Source organism: Sander lucioperca, chromosome 1, assembly GCF_008315115.2.
Source record: "Sander lucioperca isolate FBNREF2018 chromosome 1, SLUC_FBN_1.2, whole genome shotgun sequence".
Taxonomy (NCBI): Eukaryota; Metazoa; Chordata; class Actinopteri; order Perciformes; family Percidae; genus Sander; species Sander lucioperca.
Window position 1 is genome coordinate 8,184,612 of NC_050173.1, and position 24,653 is coordinate 8,209,264.

Below are 24,653 nucleotides of genomic sequence, written 5' to 3' on the forward strand. Positions count from 1 at the left end.
TTCTAGTTGGACCTGTACTTACTGTGCAGTAGAGTATGTACAGACTAGTGAAGTGCCCATAGTTTTTGATTCCCTGATCCAATCATAAAGGCTTAGCAGTTATGAGATGTTATTCATCACACAGATCTAGCCACTCTTGACGACAGGGATGATCAACCTGTCTTCCAAAATCGGAGACAATCAACTCCCCCCAAAAAACAAATTAAAGAAGCGGTATGGGTTTTGGCTTGATTGGATTGGTCCTGATTACAATTCATAAAACAGTAAATATAAACCTTTGTTGGAATAGCACCACTAAGTGACTTACTTGACAAGCAAGGTATACATATAATCCATTCAAGCCTGTCTGGAGATTTGTCCGAACAAAACTAAAATGTTCAGTGATTTTGGTCTTTTTGAATTGTGCCTTGTTTTTTTAAAGCCGTGCTTCATTTTTAGTCATGCTATCGGCCTGGACCTAGCAATGGCAATGTCTGTACATCAGTCACTGAGTTCATCACTTTGGTCCAGACAGAAATCTCAACTACTAGATGAACTGCCCTAAAATTCTGCACAGACATTCATGACCCCGAGAGGATAAAGCCTTCTGATATTGGTGATACACTGACATATCCTCTAGCAGAGGTTAGCATTTGTGGTTTTGAGTAAAGTGTCTCAACAAATATTGAAAGGATTGCTATGACATTTGCCACAGTACAGGCATTCATGTAGGCTACCCCTCAGGATGAATTGTAATAACTTTGTTGATCCCTTAACCTTATATATGGGGCCACCAACAGGTAAAAATTGATTAGTCCAATATTTGGATTAATGATCAAATACCTGTGTAACTAATGACATTCTCATTAGCATAATCTCTTCTTCCTGTTTAGTGCCAATTAGCAAATATTGGCTTGATAACACGCTAAACTAAGATAATGAACATGGTATATCTGCTACGTAGTTACCATTGCCATTGTGAGCATGTTAGCAGAAACATTAGCAGTTAGCTCTAAGTACTGCTGTGTAGTACAGCCGCTAATGTGTCTGTAGACTCTTATGGTGTGTCCACATAGGACATCACAAGATGCGCTGGTGTAGAGCTGTAGGCACCAACACCATTTTGTTCGGTCATCAACCATGGCTGAAATAACCATTGATCCTTTGTACCTGTGGTGGAAGTCCCAGATACGTCCAAAAAACCAAATGCAGTCGTGTCAATATTCATAACATCATCCAGATCAATGATCTTTATCGTCTTCTCCAGAAAGTACGTCTGGATGACTGCTGCTTCTAACGCTGCTTGAGGTAACTGCTTGTTGTTAACAGATAACAGAATATACAGGGGACAAAACACAGTACAAAACATGTTGGGTGTTCATGCTATTATGTTTCTCAACATGATCTGTCCACTACCACACATTGGTTTCTCTGTTGTGCTGTTCCCTGTACAACCTCATTCTTCTCTTCATTTAAAATGACTGCAAGCCCCCTCCAACACTTCACCAGTATCTCTGCTTCAAATATTAAATAAAAATAAGTCCTTAAAACTCTCAAAAGCTCACCTCTACTTCTTCTGAACCTGACCTTTGGCCTTTTGGATATTCTGAACTCTCTTGAACTCACTCACAACCCCTTCGTTTTGGAACCACTGTGTTCTATCCCCTGAAGACAGAAAGATAGAGCTTAACTTTTACTCCTTCCTCCTGCTTTCAAATGCCTGCCTGCACACACAGAGAGGACTGTAAAAGTGGAAAAAGTGCAAATAAAAATCATTTTTATGAGATGGTAGAAGGAGGAAGGAGCCCCCTCTCTTGGAGCCTTGTCACATTTGGATTTGACCTTATTGTACCCCTTTCTTTCTGAACCTCTGTAGGAACTGTCTGCAAGGATGCACAGCAGCCATTCAATAATGAACCTATCAAAAGTTTAAATCCAAGAGAACATCCTTTACTCCATTATGTACACTACAGACTATCTTACATTTCCCAGTTTACCTGTTGGGCATTGATCATTATAAAGCATTAAGAAATGATAGTTCAGTCTGAGAATTGAATAGCGAGGAGGATCTCTGTCTCTCAGATTCACGCTACAAAGGACTCTTGCCAGGATAGTCCCAAGGTCATAAAGTCATCTGCACCAAGAGAAAGAGACATCTCCCTCTATGATTAAAACAATAAATCTGATTAGCCTTCTCTTTCTTCATTTTTACAAGGAGTCTACAATGTGTGGGAGTTTTCTTACGCAGCTTATTTCATTCCTCTCCCCAGGTGTGCCCAAGCCGCATGTGAAACCTGAGAGTAGATTAAAGTGCCAACCCCAGAGAGGAAAAATGCTTTTAGGAACTTTTAAAACTGTGTTTAACAGTCTGTTTTTAGTGCCCACTAAAACCAACACACCGCACCACATGGCCAAGATGGAGAGATGCAGCGTCTTAAAGAGTGGGAGAGAGATGAAGGGAGAAAGATAGAGAAAAGGAGCAGGGACTTCGACGCTCTTCATCAACAAAGACTCACACATTTTGATGCCCTTTTCTTGACACCAGGCCTGGATTTGCTTGGTTTTATTCAACAAGCAGCAGAGACTAAGAAGGCAAATGTTGGTTGATCAGTCATAGGTCAATCTGTCTGTCCATCTATCTATTCGTCCAGAGATTGATATCTCTCAACAACTACCTGTCAGATTGTTTTAAAATTTGGTCTTGATATCCATTGCCCCCAGATGATGATTTCTGATGCATGATTTTGGAGGTTCCTCCTTCACTTTGGCAAAACTATTGGCAGGATATCCAATTAAATTTGCTGTGAAAGTTAATGGTCCCCAGAGGATGAACATGAGTTTGGAATTTATTGGTTATTGGTAGTGTGGTTTAGTTCAGTTTTATAATTCCATTAAACTACATACATTTGGCACACATATCCAAATGTAACATATGCAATATCAAAAACAAGGAATACCAAAAGAATTGGATTACTGGGTGATGTTGTTAGTATAATGATGCAAATGTAGTTGACATTCCAACCAAAGAGGAATTTAAGGGTGTAGATGTTGTCTATTTAAAGGCATCACGAACAGGATGTCATTGACATGAAAATGTAAGCCATGACTGTAAGATGCAAATATTTATGACTTTCATACACTGGCAAAATCTACACTGTGGATGGACTGTGGACCTTGCCTTGTGAATTAAGTCATCCCCTCTAACTGCCAGCAGGTCTGCATGAGGCACAGCAAAGTCTACAGAGGTCCAGAAAAAAACATCAGCCATTTGCTTTCTGTTGTTCTGTCCTAAAATTATATTGAACTGTTTTACTTGATTTGGTTGGTAAAGCTAACCCTGCCATCCTGCAGGTTAACTAAAACCCTCCTTAACTGCTAAACGCCCCTCAACTTCAACTTGCTTTGTAATATTGATTTACAGGAATTTAATAATAACTCAACATCATAAGACATCCTCATTGAGTCAGCATGCACTGCCTTATTGATAACAGTGAAACCATTTTCTTTTGTTTTGGCACAACATTCAAAGAAGAAGTTGTTGTTTCCTGTAGTGAAAACAAAACCACAAAGAACGTAAAATGGTATGAACTTTGGATTCCTAGACTTTGAAACACTCGCTGTTTTCTGGAGCTTGAAACAAGGTTTTCTTCACTACTGAATGAATGTGGAACTTAAAAAATAGATCAAGATTTTTTTTTTATTTGATTATAAACTGGACTTTAAAACCAATATATATCATGGAAAAACACATAGAGGCCAGGCTGCTGACAAGGGTGCTCTTGACCTCTTCATACCTGTGCTTGTAAAAGCAGCCACAGGGGGTCCCAACAAGTGAAGAAATGGAAGCCATGTGACACAAGACAGTGCCTATAAATATGGTCGAGATCACAGGGGTACTTAATGCAGGGGTGGGCAGACTGTGTTTTTACCAGCGCGTCTACAACATCTTAAAAAGGTTCTGTCGTGTCATATGAAACCAATAAAACCCAAACACTTCCTCCCCGGCAGAGAAAGCCCTCCTAACCTACCACAACTCACCGTCTGCCGTCCTGCCAGACCGCCCTTTTGCTTTTAAGCTATGCTCATTCTTACCCTTTTCTTTTTTAATTTGGTGCCATTTTTCACCATTGCTTTGATTTATTCCTTTTTCTACTTTTTGTCCTGCCCTTTGATTGCCGTCTTGCACTCTCTCTCCGTCTCTGTAACTCCTGTAAATGCAAGCAAAGGATAATACTGTACATTTGTGGCAGGAAATGGGTGCTGGTTCATGGCTTGAGAGGATTAAGGTAAAAAGGAGTGGCTAACACTCATTTGAGGAACTACAGGAAAGCAAAAACAGAAAAGAGAGTTTTTCATAAGCTAATAACAACATGAGGCAAATACACCACATGCACTTCACTTGGCTCTGAGAACTTGGAAACAGCAGAAACCAGACAATACTATTTTACATCCATACTATATAATCCTCTATGTGACACAACCAAGCAGATCTATAAACATAAACACAAAAGTTAGCCTGACATCTGCAAAAGCAATATGCAGGAGAATGAAAACCTCTTGCCCATAATGTGGAAGCTATAGCTGTCATTCCCTATTTCCACAAATTATTTTTTCCTGTTGATGAGATTTATCAGAACCCATCCATTACCAGAGAATTAGGATCTCACAGGAAGAATCAGAAGGCTCTGCAAGTCTGTTTCCCATAATGACAATGTGCACTGTTCCTGTATAGTTACCTATCACAACTTCCAAGTAGACAAAACACACACACACACACACACACACACACACACACACAACAACAACATCATTTTAAAGACAGTGCTCGAGTCTACATATGCAAGCTTGCATATGCCCATTGTTGCTCAGATTCAGTGCATATACGCAAGTAAGCCGCTGTCAATTAGGCAGACATGTATAAAGTACTACAGAAAAGTGACTTGAGTAGAAGTTGAAGTGCTCTTTAAGCACCACACTTAAGTAGAAGTACTAAAGTATTCAACATTTTTTGTACTTAAGTATTGCAAGTCGTTTATTTTAAAATGTACTACTCAAGTACTGAAAGTAAAAGTACAAGTATTGTGTTATGTAGTTATTAAAGAAAGCAGTCAAAAGTTTGAATATCATATTGTTTATATTATGTCAAATGTTTAGCCAAGGCTGTAGCCAAAGGAATTAACAAATATTAAATATATTATATTAAAAATAACAAATATTAACAAATACTGAAATAAAATGTACAATTATCACACTGTGCAAGTAAAATGAACATCATCTCCAGCACAGAAACGATTAAAGCCCAAAAAAACGTATCACACACTAGCTAGTAACATGTGTGATGAACAGGAAAGTTAGCAAGCTAGCAAAATACAGATAAACTAGCAGCTTCACATCACAGGGTAAAACGGTTAACACTCAGTACTCATTGCAGACTGAAACAACTCAGGAATAGCTTAACAATAGCTAAATAGAAAGAGTACAAACTTACATCCTCTCTGACTTCTGAACAGGCGACCATAATGAAGAGAAACACGAAGCGATCTCGGGGATTTCTTACGGAAATCCGAGTTCCGAGGTAAATAGAACGCGGCATATTACGTACGTAACTAATGTAGCCGTAACTACACACATTGTAACCTACACAGTCTCCGTGTGAGGAATTCACAACAGTAACGAGTAACGATGCAGTACATAAAAAATGTACCGGAGTAAAAGTATTAAACTCATCGAAAATATGTACTCAAGTAAAAGTTCAAGTAGGAAAAAAAAATAATAGTCCAGTAGAGTACAGATACAGCCTTTTAGTACTTAAGTACAGTGACGTAGTTCTACTTCGTTACTATACATCCCTGTGTTGGCAGGTAAAGTCACAATCGGAAGTCATCATATTGATTCAAAGGTGCATGCAAAGATCAATGTAAATCTGAATATTATCATTAATCATTAACAATGACAGAAAAAATAATAATAATCAATTAAATAATTAATAATAATTATGAAAAATGCATGTGGTGTGTATCCATATACTTGAAAGGACTCTTTTACATGTGCCCATTCATCATTTAAACATAAACATTGCCTAGACGATCTCTGGATTATTCAGACAACTTAGTTTATTTAGTATACCCAGTGAGATTTGCAGTTGGCATTGGAATCCTTCTGCATAGCGGAAAAGTGCCTTGTGTGGCTGAATAGTTGCAGAGTATTGCTTTGTACCACTGAACAGAGAGAGGCAGGAAAGGATATGATGGCTCATTAATGGATTACAGCTCAGACTTCTGTCAGATGAGCTCAGTGTTTCCACAGTGGTCTGTCAGGTCATGCTCAAATTCAAAGAATGTTCTGCAATCAGATGATATCAAGGTTATTTCAGTATCTCTATTAAGGTGTCACCATTTAGTTCAAGCAAACAATTACATGTGTATGTTGTTGACATTATGTTTTTGCTATATATGGAAATTGTATTCTATTGGAATAAATTAGCATTTTAACATTGAATAATAATTTTAAAAAAACTATTGTGTGGTGATGGAAGTTCTCATTAACAATAGTGCAGTTCAAAAGGATTATGTGATTGGTTGACACATGCTTAAGGCTGAACACACTTGTAACATGAAATAAGAATAAAGCAGCAGGGCCAGGACGGTAAAAACAAACCATACCTGATGTATCACTCATGTTGACAGCAGTGGATTGAATATCCTCTCTGTGTGTCTCTCTTTGGGACAATGAAAGACTTTAATCAGGCCATGGCCTGCTAATGAACGGAGGCGGGTAGACGGCCCGGGAGAGGAGAGGCAAAGAGGAAGGCAATTTCTGGAAATGATTACAGACTCATTTCCTTGTTTATCCTGCCTTTGAAAAGAGAAAGAGAGACCCCCCCCCCGCCCTCCACCCCCATAGGTCCTTCACTTATTGTGTCACAACTGCTGACCCCCCCTCCACGACAGCATCCGTCTAAGGCCCTCATTGGTTTATCCTTAATCACTCTCACTCCATACTCTTTCACTTTTGCTCCCGTGCTTTAGCAGATTTGTTTCACTCTTTCAATAAACGATTTCCTTCGTTCGGTCCTCCGTCCTTTCTCTCCATTTCTCTTGCTGTCCCTCTTTCTTGCGCTCTGCTCCATTGTGGAATTGAGTGTCCCACTTGTAAACAATTTCCCTACAAGATCAAGCTGGGTCCTGTCCCTTTTCATATCGGGCCTCTGGCTTGCCCAGGCCCTTGTCTGCTTCAAGTGGGCGAGCTGCCTAGGACTGAAGTTAATGGCTGGAAATCTCTAACTAACCTCTCCAACAGCTGTCTCCAGAATCCCCTCTTTCTCATTCTCTTCTTTAACAATGTTTCCCTTGCTTTTTTTTCTCCCTCGCTCTTTTGCTCTCTCCTTCTTTGCCAAAAAATAGTAGATGAGGGTGCTGGTTGATTAAAAGTCTAGGAATTTTTACAGAAATTTGCCTTTTCCTCCAACAAGTGGCTCAAGGCCGGAAGAAAACGAAGGATGTAGAGCAGGAGGGAAAATGAGGGTCTAAAGCTCCTTCTTACCCTCTATTTCTCCCTCTCTCTCCTCCTTTCAGTAAAGAGGAGAATAAGAAAATACCCTCCATTGGACATGTCTTTCTTTTTGAAACATAGGTTCAAAGGCACTGGGAGATTTTGGCCCTTTGTGAGGGTTTGAGGGTAATGATGAGAAACAGCTTCCTGGCCTATTCTGTACAGAATCTCTCAAAGCCCTCGGCTGTAGAGCTGAGGCCTAATCCACACAAATCTACACTAGCTGGAGAAAAGCTGTTTCTAGTCTTCAAGTGGGTGAAAGTACTGTTAGAGTGGACGCTGCTGGCTGACTGCTGAATCCTGGTGGCTGCCTGTTTAGCTTTCGAGCAAACACATAAATGAAAGGTCAACAGCTCCTCTGGATTTATAAAATAATGGGCATAATCATTAACACAACAATGAATTATCATAGACAATTAACACTTTTTCCTTTAATTTTATTCGTCTGTGGAGGGATAAAACAGATTTTCAAAAAAAGAAGTCAAAGAAAGACTGTTGATAATGCTTTTCAACAAAGAAGTTTGAGAAATAATTGGATCTGATGTCCTAATGTTTTAACAAATAGGGCAAGATTTCTTCAAATACTGTACACATAATGAGCTAAATACATTCTCAAAGAAAAAGCAAGAATTACAGTTAAGTAACTTAAATATCTGCCCTCAACTCTGATCATTCAGGTTTAATTTCAAGCCTGTACGTCCAAAATTTCTAATACGAGTGAAATTAAATTAACATTAAGCAAATTTGAACTAAATAAACTTTAGTTTAAATGTAAGCATTCGCTTAAACATGTCATATGACAAACATGAGAAAATGGGTCTAATTTGTTCTTTAATTATATACTCAAATTAATTGTATTATCATATAATTCAGAGTGTAATTTTCACATTATTCCACGAAACCAATTCTGTGTTTTAGGATGTGTGTATGTTTTTGTTATGAGACTATTTGTTCATCGACTGACTGTGTGATGAGAGTAGACTCTGCCATTCTTAGACACCCAGATGCCCTAAAGAGACAGGTGACAACCTCCCATCATGCCACATCACGCCCTTTCTGTGCTGGTGAGACACTTAATTTGGCCTGGCAAGCAAGCATTTAACCTAAGATAACATTAACAGACATTCAAAGCAGGCCAACTGGCATACAGAGACACACAGTAGAATGCCGAGAAACGCCTTGCCAATTTTTTAATGCTGTGCTCGGCCACTGATGCATTTTTATAATTTATATTTGTATATATAATTTTGAAATTATTTTATTGATTCATACAGGCTCTGACACACCACACACTAAAATGCAAAGCATGTCCTTGCTTCTGCACATAGAGCACACGCAAGCAAACACATCTTGGTTATATAGGTTACAGGCTTCAAGCATACTGTAGCATGTGACACCTACATACTATCACACAAACAACAAAAACAGCTTGCATACATGTAAATATATATACGCAGACACACACACAGACCGTCAGACACACACACACAGCCCGTGTTGTCATCCTGATGGTGGTCACAGGCCATGAGGACTGATGAGTAAGATCTTGGCCGACATGCCCTGAAAGAAAGAATTTGTTGTCCTCCTTCATCACACCTACCTGTTTCTTCACACTTGGCTTCCTCCTCTCTTTTCCTCCCTCTCTCCATTCCTCCTTCCATTTTTCTTTCTCCTTGCTGAGCAGATATTTCAGTGCCGCAGGACCCTTTAACCCCCCTGTCCCTCCCTCTTCCCCCATCCGGTCATCAAACATGGGCACCAGCTCACAATGCCACCCTCTTCCCACCTGCAAAACACAAACAAACCCTCCCTTCTTTCATCTGTCCTCAAACAAAGAGCACACCCTCTCTTTTTCTTTTTTTTCCTGCACTGTCAGTCCTGTCCAGCTTTTCACTTACAATTAGCTGTGGCGGGCTTCGCACTCATCAACTGTCATGAGTTTAGCACCCAGTCATGAGGGGCCTTGACAGATCAAGCTAAGGCACCCTGACACCACTGGTGTGAAAGAAGATTCTAATTCTGGATAATTAGCTGACGAGAGCATGTAAGAGGGGAGGGGGGCAGAGGGGAGGGACGGGGGGAGCTGAGGCAAAGTGGCAGTGCGTCGTAAGCACTTTCTGTCAACTTACTGTTGATCTCTGTCCTCTCTCACTGTGTCTCTCTCACATCCATCCATTTCTCTGTCTGTCTCTCTCTCTCTCCTTCACATGACCTTATTTACACATCTCTCCGGGGACCAGCGATGACACACTTATTCCTCATGTAATGCCAAAGACCGCACAATAACTTGGAGCCAGGTAATCCTATCTCAGCTCCATAATATTAATCTATTTGTAGAGTCTACGATTTAGATTTCTACTTTTCAAAACTTTCTATATGTAATTCATTTTAGCATCAGTGCTCTACAGTGAGCAAAACAAAAAGTGACTTTATTAATGTCTTTTACTTTCTTTTTTTATATCAAGGAGATATATATATATATAAAAAAAAAAAAAGTCATTAAAAAATTACATTTTCAAATGTCATCATTATAACAACATCAAGAGCAAAATAACTACAATCAACATTGGCCAGAATCTACAATATTGTTCAAAACAGAAGTAGAGTTGTACACAAAGTGACTTGGAATTGGATTCCAGATTATAGGATCCCTTTAGAAATTCTAAATTGGGTGTTTGAAGTGCTTGAAAATGCAGGCTGCAGCTGATAATCCTGGTTTTATAGTTGTAAATGGTGCCAAATATACTGAAATATTAATTAAAGACAGAAGGCAGAGTTATCTAAATAATGATAAACTGAACAACCTGAAGTTTTTAATTTGGAAAACACTGGGAACAGTAGACCTTGCAAAAAGGGCAGATTATTGGCATACTGTAGTCTAATGTATAATACACATTACACGTTGTGTGTATGTCTATTAAAACAACGTGACACAGATTCTGATGGCAATTTAACCAGCTAACAGCTGCCTCAGCACACGTAAGTAGATCCACCGTATATGTACATCTCATTGGATCCGCTGACCCATGTCCAGGTGCTGCGGACTCCTGTTTGAAAATGATCACCCATATCTGTGTGTATACCAACCCTGTCTCCTGAAAATGTTACATGCAAATTTCCAAAAGCAAATCTTTTTTGAGAAAAACACAATGCGGAAAATATCCGGTCATAAAAGCTGAAGTAGGTGTCAAATAATGCACTTTGTCTGACCATCATGCACCAGCATCTGTGCCTGATGGGCATAGTCCTACCTGTACTTGTACGTGTTGCCAGTAAACATAATCCAGGCAGCAAATGCATTTCCTTAAAAAAAATATATTTGGCAAAATAATTAAGTAGTGTATAAATGGGATTTAGGAGACATGGTTGGTGTATATGTGTAAACTAGCACAGTTTGACACTAGATACTCACTTCATCCTATGTTTATTAAAATATAAGTGCCCCACTAACTCTATAGTTGGCTGAGACAATTAATGCCTAATTATTTTTTATGAACCTTATAATTTGCTTGTGGCATTTTGTCACTTGAAAATTCTGTAAGGAGACGGTGTCATGTGCTGTTTGGATGCCCTAGTTCTTGTGGCGGTCTATACTGTAGTAGCCATTGTAAATGCATAGATGATGCTAATGGTGTTGATGCTTCACTTTTATAAACAGAGGTCCATCAAGGCCAGTAACACAAGCTGCCACAACAGGCTTGTCAAAGGGTTAGATCTGTGTGTCTGCTGTATGGAATATATGATTACGACAGGTGCTTGCACTGTATACGTAGTTGTGCATGACTGAACAATGCAGTGAATGAGAAAGACCAGATGAGCAACATGAGAGTGAAAAGTTGCACAGGTATAATGACATATAACACAGATCTATACACCCCCAAAGCCTCATAGATAAACACACAAGCACATGACTACACATGCACGTTCAAAAATGCACACGCACAAAAGCGCACACACACACACACACACACACACACACACACAGCCAGGGAGGCTAGCTATCTTGGAGGGAGTCTTGACATAATGTGGGCCTAATGCAAAGTGACATTTGTGATGTCAGATTCTTTGCACCACCGGCTGGGTAGTTAATGGCCATTAGAGACTGTACTGAGGCTCTGATTGGTGTAGGAGGACAATGTGACTGTGTGTGTGTGTGTGTGTGTGTGTGTGTGTGTGTGTGTATCAATGACACCTCAATGTGATAGCTAGTTGAAAGAGTGACCAAACCAGGCACGGACCATATCAGTGCATTTATGCCAAAAATGTCTTAAATCTTTTCTACACTTGTAATCCCGCCTCACATGACAGTACTGATGCCTGACCATATTCTCAACCATCCAGCTCTCTGGCCATATCAACACATTTACTAAGTTAACCATCCATGAATGTCTACATATCAGACCGTGACCCAACAGTTAAGCCCGGCGCCGGGGCCCCTGTGTGCTGCACGCAGAGTATAGGCCCATCCAACCGTAGCCAAGGTGGGCCCCAGCCACTGACTTGAGCCAGACACAATGGGCAGGACCGATGATTTTGAAATGATATCTATTACTGTTAGTGACAGCAGTCCCGGACAGCACGCTTTGATGCTCCTACGGACTGACAAGCCAAGCAGAGTGACGCTGATGGCTGTGGGCACAAATCAGAATCGCTTTACTGCATCGGCGGCGCCCCTGCGACACTATGCTCTCCCTAACCTCGGCCCCAAACCTCTGCTCTCCTCTGCTATCCCCCCAAACTGAGGGTGAGAAGTAGGAAAATCACGATAGGTAGGGAGGCAAAAGGAAGAAACTGAGTGTGAGGTACAGACAGACAGAGCTGGATATTAGTATCAAGTGAGAGGAAAGAAAATAGGAAGAAGAAACAAGGGGAAAGAGGCAAAGGATATGCATTAGTGAGTTATCATTAGGTTTGAACTTCTCAGCACCCTGCATTCAATCACCATCATTATCACTGTCTCCTCTTTTACTTATACAACAGTACCCGTCTTCACTCAGTACCTATTTCGCACTCTCCTCTTTTTTCCTTTTCTTTGTAAGAGACTTGTTCTTGATTTGCTTTACTTAAGATAGAATATTTAAAGGGATGAGCAATGAATTAAAGCACAAGAGTAAAGAAAACAAAAGAGAGAAAAAGTTGAATTGTCACTTCTTAATACCTCCAGAATGAGCCATGCTACTGGAACGGATTCCCCAGTGAGGAAAAGAAACTAGTTAATCCAGGATGTGTTGACATTTCTTTGGCTTAAAGGTTCCTTTTCCACCTATAATTGAAAACATCTTACAATGCTGCAAATTAAGGTTGATCTCCTCTGACAGTCTTAACTTTATACATTCCTCCAGCAATCAATTAATCAGACATGTTAATCAAAACATGTTAAAAGATGTATTCTAAACAAACTGTGGATGTGTTATGTTGTTTTCCTGTGTGCTACTGTATTTAGTTTCTGCCAACATACAGTCCATATCTATACCAACACACACATATATCATGGCTGTCATGTATCACGCACAGTTTGCCTGCTGGCACTGTAAGAAATCTCATCAGTTAAGTGATGCTGTGGTCCCAAGATCTGAGGACTGATCTGAGGTAACATAATAAACAATGAATATACACACAAGCAAGCACACTATTAAATACATAAATGCGTGCCTGTGATTTAAAGTGCACAGGCAGACGCACACACAGCCACAGATAAACACGGTAGCAAGTGAATGCAGGCGGCGAGGCCACAGCAGTGTCTGACTCTGCATATGTGTGTGTCAAACACACTTCCCAGCATCTGAGCACCAGCACAGCAGCTCCTCAGAGGGAGAAAGGAGAGGTAGTGGTGCACACTCAGCTGAAAGGCCTCTGGCCACCATGCCAGCACAATCTCTTCAGCACTTCGGGACCCCCGTCGCTTGCTGCATCTCCCTTACCCTCTCTGCCTCTCGCCTCTCCCCCAACCCGCGTTTATTTCTGTCAGCTTCCATATTCTTGTCTTCACAGCGTGTTTGCCCGTACTCACAAGACATTTCTAGTCCGTGCAGACGAGGCACTGCCGCCAACTGTGGGGACCCCTGGTAAGATGGTAAACAGGCACACCAGCTTCTGCAGGCAGGCTCCCCAGTTGTAGTCAGGGCCTGGGGACATGTTGGAGTCAGACCTTCCCCTTATCCTTATTCTCTACAGGGACGATCAGTAGGCCTGTTACGGCCCTGGTGTGACACCGCCTGTCCCATACGATACACCAACACAGGCACCAGGCTCTTCCCCTGCGGTCGTACGGCCTCCATATGCACACATCACTACAATGAGGGTCCTTCAGTGAAGGCCCCAGCTTTCCTGATATCAGGATATTATCTGGAAAGATTGTTGCCAGTGGACAGAAACAAAAGGTCAGAGGAGCATTTGCTGATCATGACCAAGATAAACACAACAGTCTATGATAAGAGTGTAGCATTTGTGGGTTTTGAGAGCTGTGTTGTCATATAGTAACACAAACACTGGAATATATTAAAAGTAAATGCAGTACACGGCTAGACATTTGAGGGGGTTTCTGTCAGGAGTTTTCCATTTATTATAGTGAAGTGGATAACATACATTCAATAACCTTTGAACATAGTAGCATGTTTAGATTGTGTTTCCTCTTTGTTCACAGTTGTAGTTGTAACACTCTAGATGTTTAGTGAAGATCTCATTCTGAGTCAAGAAAATAATTTAGAGCAAAATCTTATATTTTACCAACCTCATGTGTATAAATCATAGCATACCAAATCAACATAATTATCAAAAAAGAAGTCTAATTTTTATTTATTTTTTTGATTGTGTGAAATTGTAACAAAAATTAGCTGAGAATAAACCCATTCACTGACAAATGATCCCATCTTTTATACAAATGATGTAATATGAAATAAAATGGCAGTAATTAACTGTGTCATGCACAGGTACATGTTCAGCTTAATTGGAATCATCCTCAACTAAATTATGAACACAGCTTTAAAGTGCCCATATTATGAAAAAATCACTTTTTCTGGGATTTGGGGTGTTATTTTGTGTCTCTGGTGCTTCCACACGCATACAAACTGTTTTGAGTGAGATACAGGTTTTTGAATGTGTCCTGCCTTCAGTCTCCGGGTGAGCTGTTCAAAATCTGCACGGCTTTCTACGTAACTAGCTGAGACGAGAGGCCTGGGGGGCTAACCGTTAGCATGCTAGCTCATTCTCAATGGCAAAACACTGCTACAACACACACAAATTCACCCTAATCTACAAAATAAATTGTATAGAACTACTTACATGTCCCTGTTCTGCAGGTATTCCACACAAAGTTGGAAGTGCACCCTCATTTAAAAGAAGTCTCCCAGCTAATCCTGACTTGTATAGGCCGAAGTTGCAGAAACAGCTAGCTAGCTCATGTAATCCTTACCTAGCTACTGCGCATGTGCGACAGACAACAAAGATCTTACAGAAGTTGAAAGGTCTCAGTCTGTAGCTAAAACAGAGACCTGACACAGTGTGAAAAGAGGAGCTGCAGCAATGGGCAGTACAACAAAAATATGGTGTTTTTTGAAAATTAAACCATGTAAACCTATTCTGATACAATCTCAAATTACAATTATGAACCTGAAAATGAGCATAATATGGCCAGTTTAATTAGAATCCCTGCCTGAGTATAGAAACAATGTTACCCTTTAACGTGAGCAATCCTTCCATGTTTCACTAACGGAGAGAGTAATTCTTTCTATGATTCAGGGTCAAACAGAAGATCCGCGGCCTCAGCTTGGGGTTGTCATGACCTATCAAGGCCATTCTAAATAAGGGGAGACCTGAGTTCAATTCTACAAAGAAAAACTGAGGTCAAAGCACTAAAACGTATAAACATGATTAACATATGAACCATTTGGGAATGAAGAGGAGGAAAGAGTGAGGAGGGGTGAGAGAGAGGAAAGTGATAAAAGAATAGTGGTGGCCAGGTTGTATTGCATGAAAAGAAGAATGAAAAAGATTAACACAACCAAAAAAGTCGCCACCATCACGTCACAATTCTAAATCTTTTCCATCTTATCTTGCCCCTTCAATGGGTTGTTCAACCACCCCAACTTCCTGTAGTCTCCTGATGGTCCCTTTCTGATTGACGTGCTGGAGCCAGCAGGTCCATCTATCTGCCCTTTAATGAGATGAGCAGGAAGGAGGGCTTCAGGAATTGATAGCTGACATTCTTGTAGGTTCCCTCCTGCTCCTGCCTTCATACACCAGTTAGGGGAGGTAAAGGCTGTATATAATAACAAACCCCAGTGTACTGATTTACAGTGCTGACCCTCGGTACACCCTTACAGCAGAGACAATAGTCTCTATACAGGCCAATAAAGGAACATACAACAGATCCCAGGGACTGGCTGTCACCATCCCTCGTTTGGCTTTATTTACTATAGCAGCCGTTTCTGTAAGATGGCTAATGAATAAAAGAGAAAAAGATGCAGACATCAAGAATTGTCACGGTAGTACTGTACTGAGACAGACCATTTGTGTTCAATTAAACATAATCAGCTCTATTTTCCTAACACCAATTAGACACAGCATTATATTTAGAACAAAGAAAATAATTAAATTTACTGCATTTTTTTTAACTGATCAATAAAGATATTTTTTCAAATAAACTATGACATTGAGGGACACTTTGTGGTGGCCTAAGGGTTAAGGCCAGGGTGCGAACTACCCTGAATTCTTGTCATGATCATCAAGGTGTGGCGGCGTTGCGGTGCAAATTCAACTCATGTTTAGTACGTGTTAACTCAAAGATTTGTAGAAAAAATATAAACGTTGGAGGCCATTAATCGGCGTGCAAAGTCCTTGAAATCCATTCTGCAGTTAGCATCATATAGCCATGGCAAAAAGAAAACAAAGCAGTTTAATTAGGCTAATTTTGGTTTTACTGCGATGACCTTAATAGCACTTTTGTTTGTAGAGTAAAGTTGAAGTTCAAATGGAACCTGTTAGAGGCATGTTCCCTGCAGGGAGATCACAAACTTTTTTTTAAGATAATTTTTTCGGGCATTTTAGGCCTTTATTTCCATAGGACAGATGAAGACACGAAAGGGGAGAGAGAGGGGGAACGACAAAGGGCCGCAGGTCGGAGCTGAACCCGCGGCTGGTGCGTCGAGGAGCAAACCCCTACATATGTGCGCCTGCCCCACCTACTGAGCCAACCCGGCCACGGCCTCAGGAAAAACTGTAACTACAGTCTGCACTCGAGTCTGTTCGGTGTGTTCCGTGCCGTCGTCCGTCGGAGAAGCTGTCGGCCTTTATTTTGGCCAACCCAACATACTCAGTCGGAGACAGGGCAGTCGGGACTCACCCGGAAATGGCGAGCGGATAAGCCTCTCAAAATCTGACAAAATCTTTTAAACTGACCTTTGTTGATCTGAAATGAAGACAGATTCAGCAACTGTATGGCCTATTTCTCGCTTAAAATGTTTTCAGAAACACGTTTCTTGAACTATTTTAGTACAATATGAGATCGTATTCTGAACAAGCCGCCATGACAGTCTGGCTGTGAATTTCCGGAGAAAAAAGACCCATGTGACGCGTTCGTCCTATCAGCTGCCGGTTTTCATTTTCTGGAAAACAATACAGAGAAGCGCCGCCTGCTGCTATGGAGACGTATTACGTTTCGCGTACACTCAAGTCAGCGTCGCCTCAGTGTGTTTTGAGGCATTTTTTTGGACCTCGGGGACCCGACTGATCAGTCCGACTGCCTTTTCTGCCGACGGTCAGCCGTCTGGTTGGTGTGTAACAGCTTTAAGGATGGAAGCTTGGGGTGCGTCGCTTAGGCCTAATTGAACAGAGGAATTATGGTATTCTTCGGTAGCCTGACTAACTTTAACCGTTGTTCATGTGAAATCTCAAAGACAGCCTGATGCTTTGTTTGTGATGTGACTATTTGTGGGTGGCTGTTTGCTGTTTGACCTATCAATTCCTGTCGATAAAGTATTATAAGGTAAATCCTGTATAGTGCATACTGAACTGTTATGTATCTTTGTAAGTCATTGTAAGTCGCAAGCGCACTCCCCATATTTTTCCTTGTATTTATGTATAGTTTGCAAAAATGGGAACTGCTGGGTCCGTGAGATGAGAGAAACAAAGTGTATGCGCGATGTGCACACTCTACATTACGGCCAAGCATGCGCCCTTAAAATAGCATCTGAATAACGCGCCACTGACTTTGAACTAGGTTTTTTCTGGTCAATGGAGGAATTGTTTTCTGAAACTGCAAAATAGCACTAGGGAACGTTTGCACCGGAACACACCTGCTCTTTTTGCTGAACCGCCCCCGGGAGCACAAATTCATTCTCGAATTTACCGACGTGAGTCTGTGGAGGGAAAAGTCAGCTGTGCGTCGGGTGCAAAATAGGAATGATACATGCGTCGGTGTACAAAGTCAATTGCGCTGGGTGCAAGATAGGGCCCATCGTGTTTTTGGCCACGCCACCCCAGCCCCCCCCTCTTGAAAATATTTAGAAATTGAGAATGAGTACAGGTTTACAGCATAGAATGAAAGAGAGGGAACACTTAATCCACTATGTACAGGGTCTCCACTATCTCTGCACAGAATCACTGTTGGTGGGCTAGCTTCATGGTTAGGTACATGAAACAATAAACTAAATATGAATCAAACACAAATGCTAAAAAAGGGGAGACACAAAGATAAAATAGACTGATTGACATAGGCGTACACTATAGAAACACAATAGTGTCAAAGTAAAAGGTACTTGTTTAAGACCTCACTATAAATGTGCTGGTCCTGATTCAGCAGGATAGAGGGACTCAGGTGACAACTTGTGTCCCTCCTCCGAATGGGGACCTCAATAGCCTCCACACAGCCAGTGTTTTCTGGCAGGTCATAAAAGATAATTGCATTGCCTGGGCTTTTTAAGAGTTAGCCAACGAGTGCTCCGGGGTGGTCAAGGGGACTTAGTGTGTGTTTACCATGACACAGAGACAGTGAGACTATACTTAGCCACCCACTAGACAATAGATAATACATCAATCTACCCCTCCTCTCCAATTTAGGCAAGAAGGGAAGGTGGGATGGGAGGAGAGGAGGAGCTGTTTGAGGAATGAGTGGCGCTTTCCCCATCCACCATGCAGTAGTTTGGGGTTGCATGCACCATAACTATACACTGAGCATGTGTATGTGTGTGTGTGTGTGTGTGTGTGTGTGTGTGTGTGTGTGTGTGTGTGTGTGTGTGTGTGTGTGTGTGTGGGCCAGACCCAGCAATCTACAGGGAGTCGTTGCCCTATAGCCCCAGTCCTGTTATAACTTCATTAGGTGTGTGTGGAGGTAATGGCACCGTGGTCCAGGAGCTCGTAACATAGAGCCAGAGGCCCATCGGCTGCCCGCCAGCACAGCCCACACAGATACTGCACTGGTATGCCTCTGTATAAGCTCTAGTTATATGGGTAGAATTAGCGTTTAATGAAGAGCTGCAGTAACTTAATCTGATACTGTGCTTATATATATTGAAGTGAGTGGATTGTTCGAGCAACATGGGATTAAATTGGGAACATGGGGATAGATTAGTGGATTAATTCTCACTAGACATATATAATTCTGCTGGGCAACGTGAATAAAGACTTAGGGCAAATGTAGACAAAAGAAAGTAATTGATTCTAAACTCCAAGACAATCCATACCCTTCACACCAATGATGTAATAAAGCTGGTCCAAACACAGTCCAAATTCTGCTGACAGCCAGATTGTGGTTACTGCTTTGTTGGAGTCAATGAGAGAATGAGCAAAAAATGTGCTGCTTCTTCAAAAATAATATATTAAACTCCTGGATAAAGCAACATAATCTTAAAATGTTGCACCCCAAGGTGTAACAATCGATTCCAAGTGGAAAGGATTAAATTGCATTATGTCATTGTCTGTAGCCTATTGTTTTGTTAGTTGTCACTCACCCTTGGCAGTCTGCCAGCTGAACACAAAGTCAGAAAAAGAAGAAAGTGTTTCTATACACCAGGGATGTATTTATAGAAGTTGTAGGGACAGATACACAGTAGATAATGCGTACTATCATGCATGAAGATGTTGGTAAAACTTGCTTTTAACCCTCCCTATTTAGCATTTATAAGCAGCATATAACATTTTATAAATCATTTATAAGACACTATAGTGGGTTTTTTTCCCAGATATTTCTTACTGAATGCAATGACAAACAAAAAAATTAAATCTAAACACTACAACTAAAACTAATACAGAATTTGAAATGCATTATCATATTCTATGTAATGTCCGAACAGGCCCTTTGTTTCTAATGACAGAGACTGAGGACTGACGACGCTCATACACCATGAACTACTTGTCGTTTCTGGTTTCTTCCATAGACTAAAAGGTACAGCTTATTTGAATAATCAGCCTGGTCATAGAGGCACACACACACACACACACACACACACACACACACACACACAGAGACTGATTGAGTTGCACATCCCATTTCCGAAGGAAGCCTCTGTTTATTTATTTGCTATATGTCTGAACTTGCCTGTCTTGATGTTGTGTTGTAAGTGAGTCAGAAAGAGGCCCTTTATTAAATCACTGGGCTCTCCTGCTGGAGTGAGACTATCCCACAGATCTATGGTAATACGCAGCCTGGGGTGGAGGACAATTCCATTAGTGGAGGACAGGGGCTGGGGCTGATAGCGCTACAGATAGGGCGCCCTCCTCACTACAATACCTCTTGGCTGACTGGCCGTCAGCCTGTTTAGCCTGAAGTTTTATAGAGCTAATCACCACTGTTTGCACAAGTCAGAATAAATCTGCCCCCTGCACCTGAGTGGTAGACACACAACAAAGTATTGTTGTCATGATCCAAGTACCTGGCTCCGAAGGTTTGTATCATAGACTGCAGCAGGAAAGCAGATTAAAAGCGAAATCTGAGTTTTATACAATCTTGGTCTTATTTTGATTGTTGTGGCCATTATTGCTATTGGTAAAAATAATAATTGCTGAGATCTGGCAAAATCATAAAACAATAACTGATGAAGCAGGAAACATGAAAAGTCAGACCAGACAGGTTTTAGGATTAGCCAACATTATTTGGATGAAAAGAAAATTGTATAGGGCTCCCAGGAAGTCTCATGGTTAATGTGCATAGCACATAACCGCAACGTCCACCATTTGACCCACAACCGAGGGACCTTTGCATTACTCATACTGTCTGTTGTAAACATTCATCACAGTTTACAGACTGACCCTATACTTCAACTTTGACCCATGGTACTTAACATAGTTTTGTGCAAAATTTCCCTGTGCAGTGAGAGACTAATAATGCTATGTTGGGTGTCCTAAACCAGGTACAGTGTCTAACTGTATGCAGTTTGGAGCCACTCCCAGCACACAGCTCCATTTACAGTAGTTTACATTTCTGAGTTGACCTTTACAAAATTAGGCCAAATGAGTGAGCAAGAATAGGCCAGGCTTTGGTAAAGCCTGTGATGAAAGCCCACCACTCTTGTTTTTATTGTCCACTCTCCACCAGGCGGTGTGTTGTGTGAACTCTAGAGAGTTGTGGCTGCTGTTTGATCACACCATGGGAGTCTGACCTGTCAGTAAGTGGTGGCAAACATGGCCCACACACGGAGCAGTGAACGACTATGCATGTATATGTGTGAATGTGTTTCCCACACGCAGCGCTACATACCTCACCAGAGGAGGCAGGTCACAACGTGTCAGAGTGTTGAGGATCCATAATGGCCATTTAGCCTTCAACAGCTAATATCAGCAGTGCTGACTTACAAGGAATTGGGCTGTGTGGTCGCTAGAGTCAGGAGCTGCTTTCATCAAACCTGTTTGACATTAGCTGGTATGAACATAAAGCCGAAAAGATACACATATATTATACCAAATAATAATAAAATGAAAAGGAGATATTAAATAAACTGGTGATTATGCATAAGCTGCTTCCAGTACTGCATTTGATACCAGCATGTACCATACACCCCTCCATGTTATGGCACTGGCTCTGGTAACCAGCTGTTTCCAGCCAGGCAGAGTGACAAGGGACCGGAGGGAGCCATCGAAACTCCAGGGACTATGACAGAAGCGTGGTGACAAGTGACGACTACGCCCTCCCTCATGCATGTGTCCCCGCACTGCACAGGACAGCACCCTCAGCAACAAGACAAGACGGAGATCACGCACCATGCTAGGCTAATAGCCACGATATGCTCTGCTGAAGTCAACTCTGATAGAGGGCTGGCTCTGTGATAACTGCTGATAGGGGAACAATGTGACTCGTAGATGTCAGATTGCATATATGGAAATGGCAGCTTCACTTTTTTCCAGAATAGTTTCTATATCCAGCAATGAAAACTTGAAAAATAATGCATAACTCCAGAGCTAGATTAATAAGGATCTGTAATTGCTTAAGATTGGTGATCTGCAGGACTTGACCAGAGATTCACCTTCACCACAGTGTTGGGAAGTATCACACTGGTGCTAATGAAGACTGTGTTTGTTAGATCTATTTGTTGCAGAGGCATGGTGTAAACAACATGTGAATGAAGGTTTGACTAGACACACATACAAAAGTTAAATCTTAGCAGTAAAAGCTAAGACTCTTTGCACAATATCATACACACACTCTACTTGCCCCTGTGACCAACTGGAGACCAGAGAGACATTGACATGACCCAGATAATAGGCCTAAAGTCTTGCCTCTACAATTTGATCAATTTGCAGTTTCCTCACAATCGCAGCCACAGCGCTGTCCCCCGCAGCTACTGTGTAGCCCCCCACGCCTAGCCATGCAGACGCATCACTGCTCGCCACAGCAAGATGCTCCGCCTTTCACTCCTTTTCCCCCCAAATCACCGCTAAGCCTGCCTGATGCCTGCTGCCGGGACACAAACGTGCTCTTGCTCCTGTCATCTCTAAGCAAGTACAGACAGGAGGGAAAAAGGCTGACAGTTTGTCTTGTACCATATGCCACGTGGCAGCAAAGCCTAACTGATATGGCCGGAGTTTGGGCCACAGCCAAGGGCTCTTTTTTATCTATTTTATTCTCTTCTTTCTTGCATGTGGCTGTGTCTTGGGTGGAAATGTGAAACAAAATCACTGTCTTGCCCTCACCAGGCTGGATTTACTGTCTGGGCCCAGCCAGTGCAGGGAGCTGCTTTGATCATTATTTGTGCAATATTTCAGACAGTACTCACGATAGGTCCAGCCACTGAAAGCTGAAATAGCCTCTTCCCTGCTCATGGGATACTTGCCGTGCTGAGGGGAGTCCGAAAAAACACTGTGATAGGAAGTAACTATCCCCTCCTTCCATTTGCCTCAAGACATGTTTGTCTTCAGTAAAGCTATCAATCATGGATTCACCTGTGGGGTCTTTCCACGCAGTGAAGGACTGGAATTTTAAAAAGGTTGTCAACAGTTTAGAATTTACTTGTATAGTAGGCTTAGTGAAGGCAAATTTGTTGCTGCTAATGTTTTAACCCTTCAGGAGTAGCATTTCTTTGATAATTTTCTTCAGAGCAGACCCTTAGGCCACAAATAAATTTCAGAAAACTGTGTTGTCACAGCTGCCAAAAAGAACAAATGTATGTAGGTAGCTACCTGAGTGTGTTGCTTGGTCTCCTGAAATTATGGGAAATTAATTATTAATTATGTGGGAGAGACATGACTGGAAACAGGTGGGGTGATGAATGAGGAAAAATTTGAAAATTATCCAATTTGTGGTAGAAAATGGATCTTCAAAGTTTTGGTTCTTATTTTAATTTACAGTAATACAACAATGAAATGATAGCAACAGGAAACAATAGTTTAATAAAACAAAATCTTAAGGATCTAGCTTTTTCTTAAACTTTCAAGCGCATCTCACTGATTTCTCGTTATCGTTATCATTGGCAAGTACAATAAATGTATTGATATGTCTTGGTAACACTGGTGCAGGAGTTATACTATACTATAACTTATATACAATACAGGACAGTCTAAAGAACATCAGTGTAGACTTCATATTACTTTATCTTTAGGGTTCTATCATACTAGATATAATCATGCAAAACAAACCTATGAATTTGTTGTTACAGATTGAAAATGTCTTATTAGTCAAGTGTGTTAAATAGTTAATAGATACATTCTCCAAACTCCTGTGCCTCCATAGAGAAACCTACTTTAATGAGATTTCAGTCAACACCCCCCTAATGTGTCATCTTTCACAGCAGCTAAACCTGGTACCGGGGCAAAGTGGTCACCATTTTCGCTCCAATGGTTCCCTCCCCGCCTTTGCCGAGGCCCAATTCAAGAAGGTAGGACGGAGGCAGGAGTTGATGAGAGAAATGACAGGTGAGTGACAGATGCCTTGAGGGACAAGAGGTGGGAGGGATGGGGGAGGATAGAAGCGTGCTAGCCAGGAAGGTGCAGCGTAGTGCCACAGGTAAAGAGATGCCAGGGTTGAAGATTGACGCACCTTGACGGCACTGGCAGGCAGATGTGACACAGGTGAGGGGCAGAGTTGGGGGACCTTCCAGGCTCCTCACAGCTGCTTCTTTGCTCCTGTGAGACAGATGCACAGAAAACCAACCTTACACTGGAGACGATGCAATCATGTGTGTTCATTTTCACAAACAGGCTCACACTCACACAGTTTTTTAAAGTCAAGACAACACAGAGTGAAAGGACCAGTCGAATTCTAGCTTGAATTTTCTTCTATAAGGGAATTATTAATTTAGACATTAGATTCATAACATCAACCAAAGTTACTGGCTATTGACCAGCTCCTACCACCTCTTTTCTTTCTCTACTGCCTCCTTACTTCCAGCCTTGCTGCCACAACTCCATAACAGGTGCCACATGTAACCATTGATCGTGTCACTTTCTCCTCCCCTCCTAAATCTATATTCTCTCCTTCTTCTACACCCATTCTAATTCAATTCTATGTTCATTTACCTCTATATAACCCTAACATAGGCAGTGGAATCTAGCCATCTTCCTTCTTCTGAATTAACTAATGTGGAGCCATCACAACCATCTGCGGGTAACCATGATGTGACCTTTGTGTTGTGTGGATAGCAAAAGTAGTAGGAGTAATTCCTTTGGCTCCACATAATCTTGTCTTTGTTGAACAGTGA

General features: G+C 41.4%; 1 long non-coding RNA gene across 1 annotated transcript in view; it reads right to left on the minus strand.

The window, feature by feature from the left end:
* Nucleotides 1-23,358: 23,358 nt before the first annotated feature.
* The window catches only part of LOC116035097, a 52,041-nt gene continuing 50,746 nt past the window's right edge, over nt 23,359-24,653 (minus strand). Inside the window, exon 3 of the long non-coding RNA XR_004101269.2 lies at nt 23,359-24,078. This is a non-coding gene — a long non-coding RNA (uncharacterized LOC116035097). The remainder of the gene's footprint in view (nt 24,079-24,653) is intronic.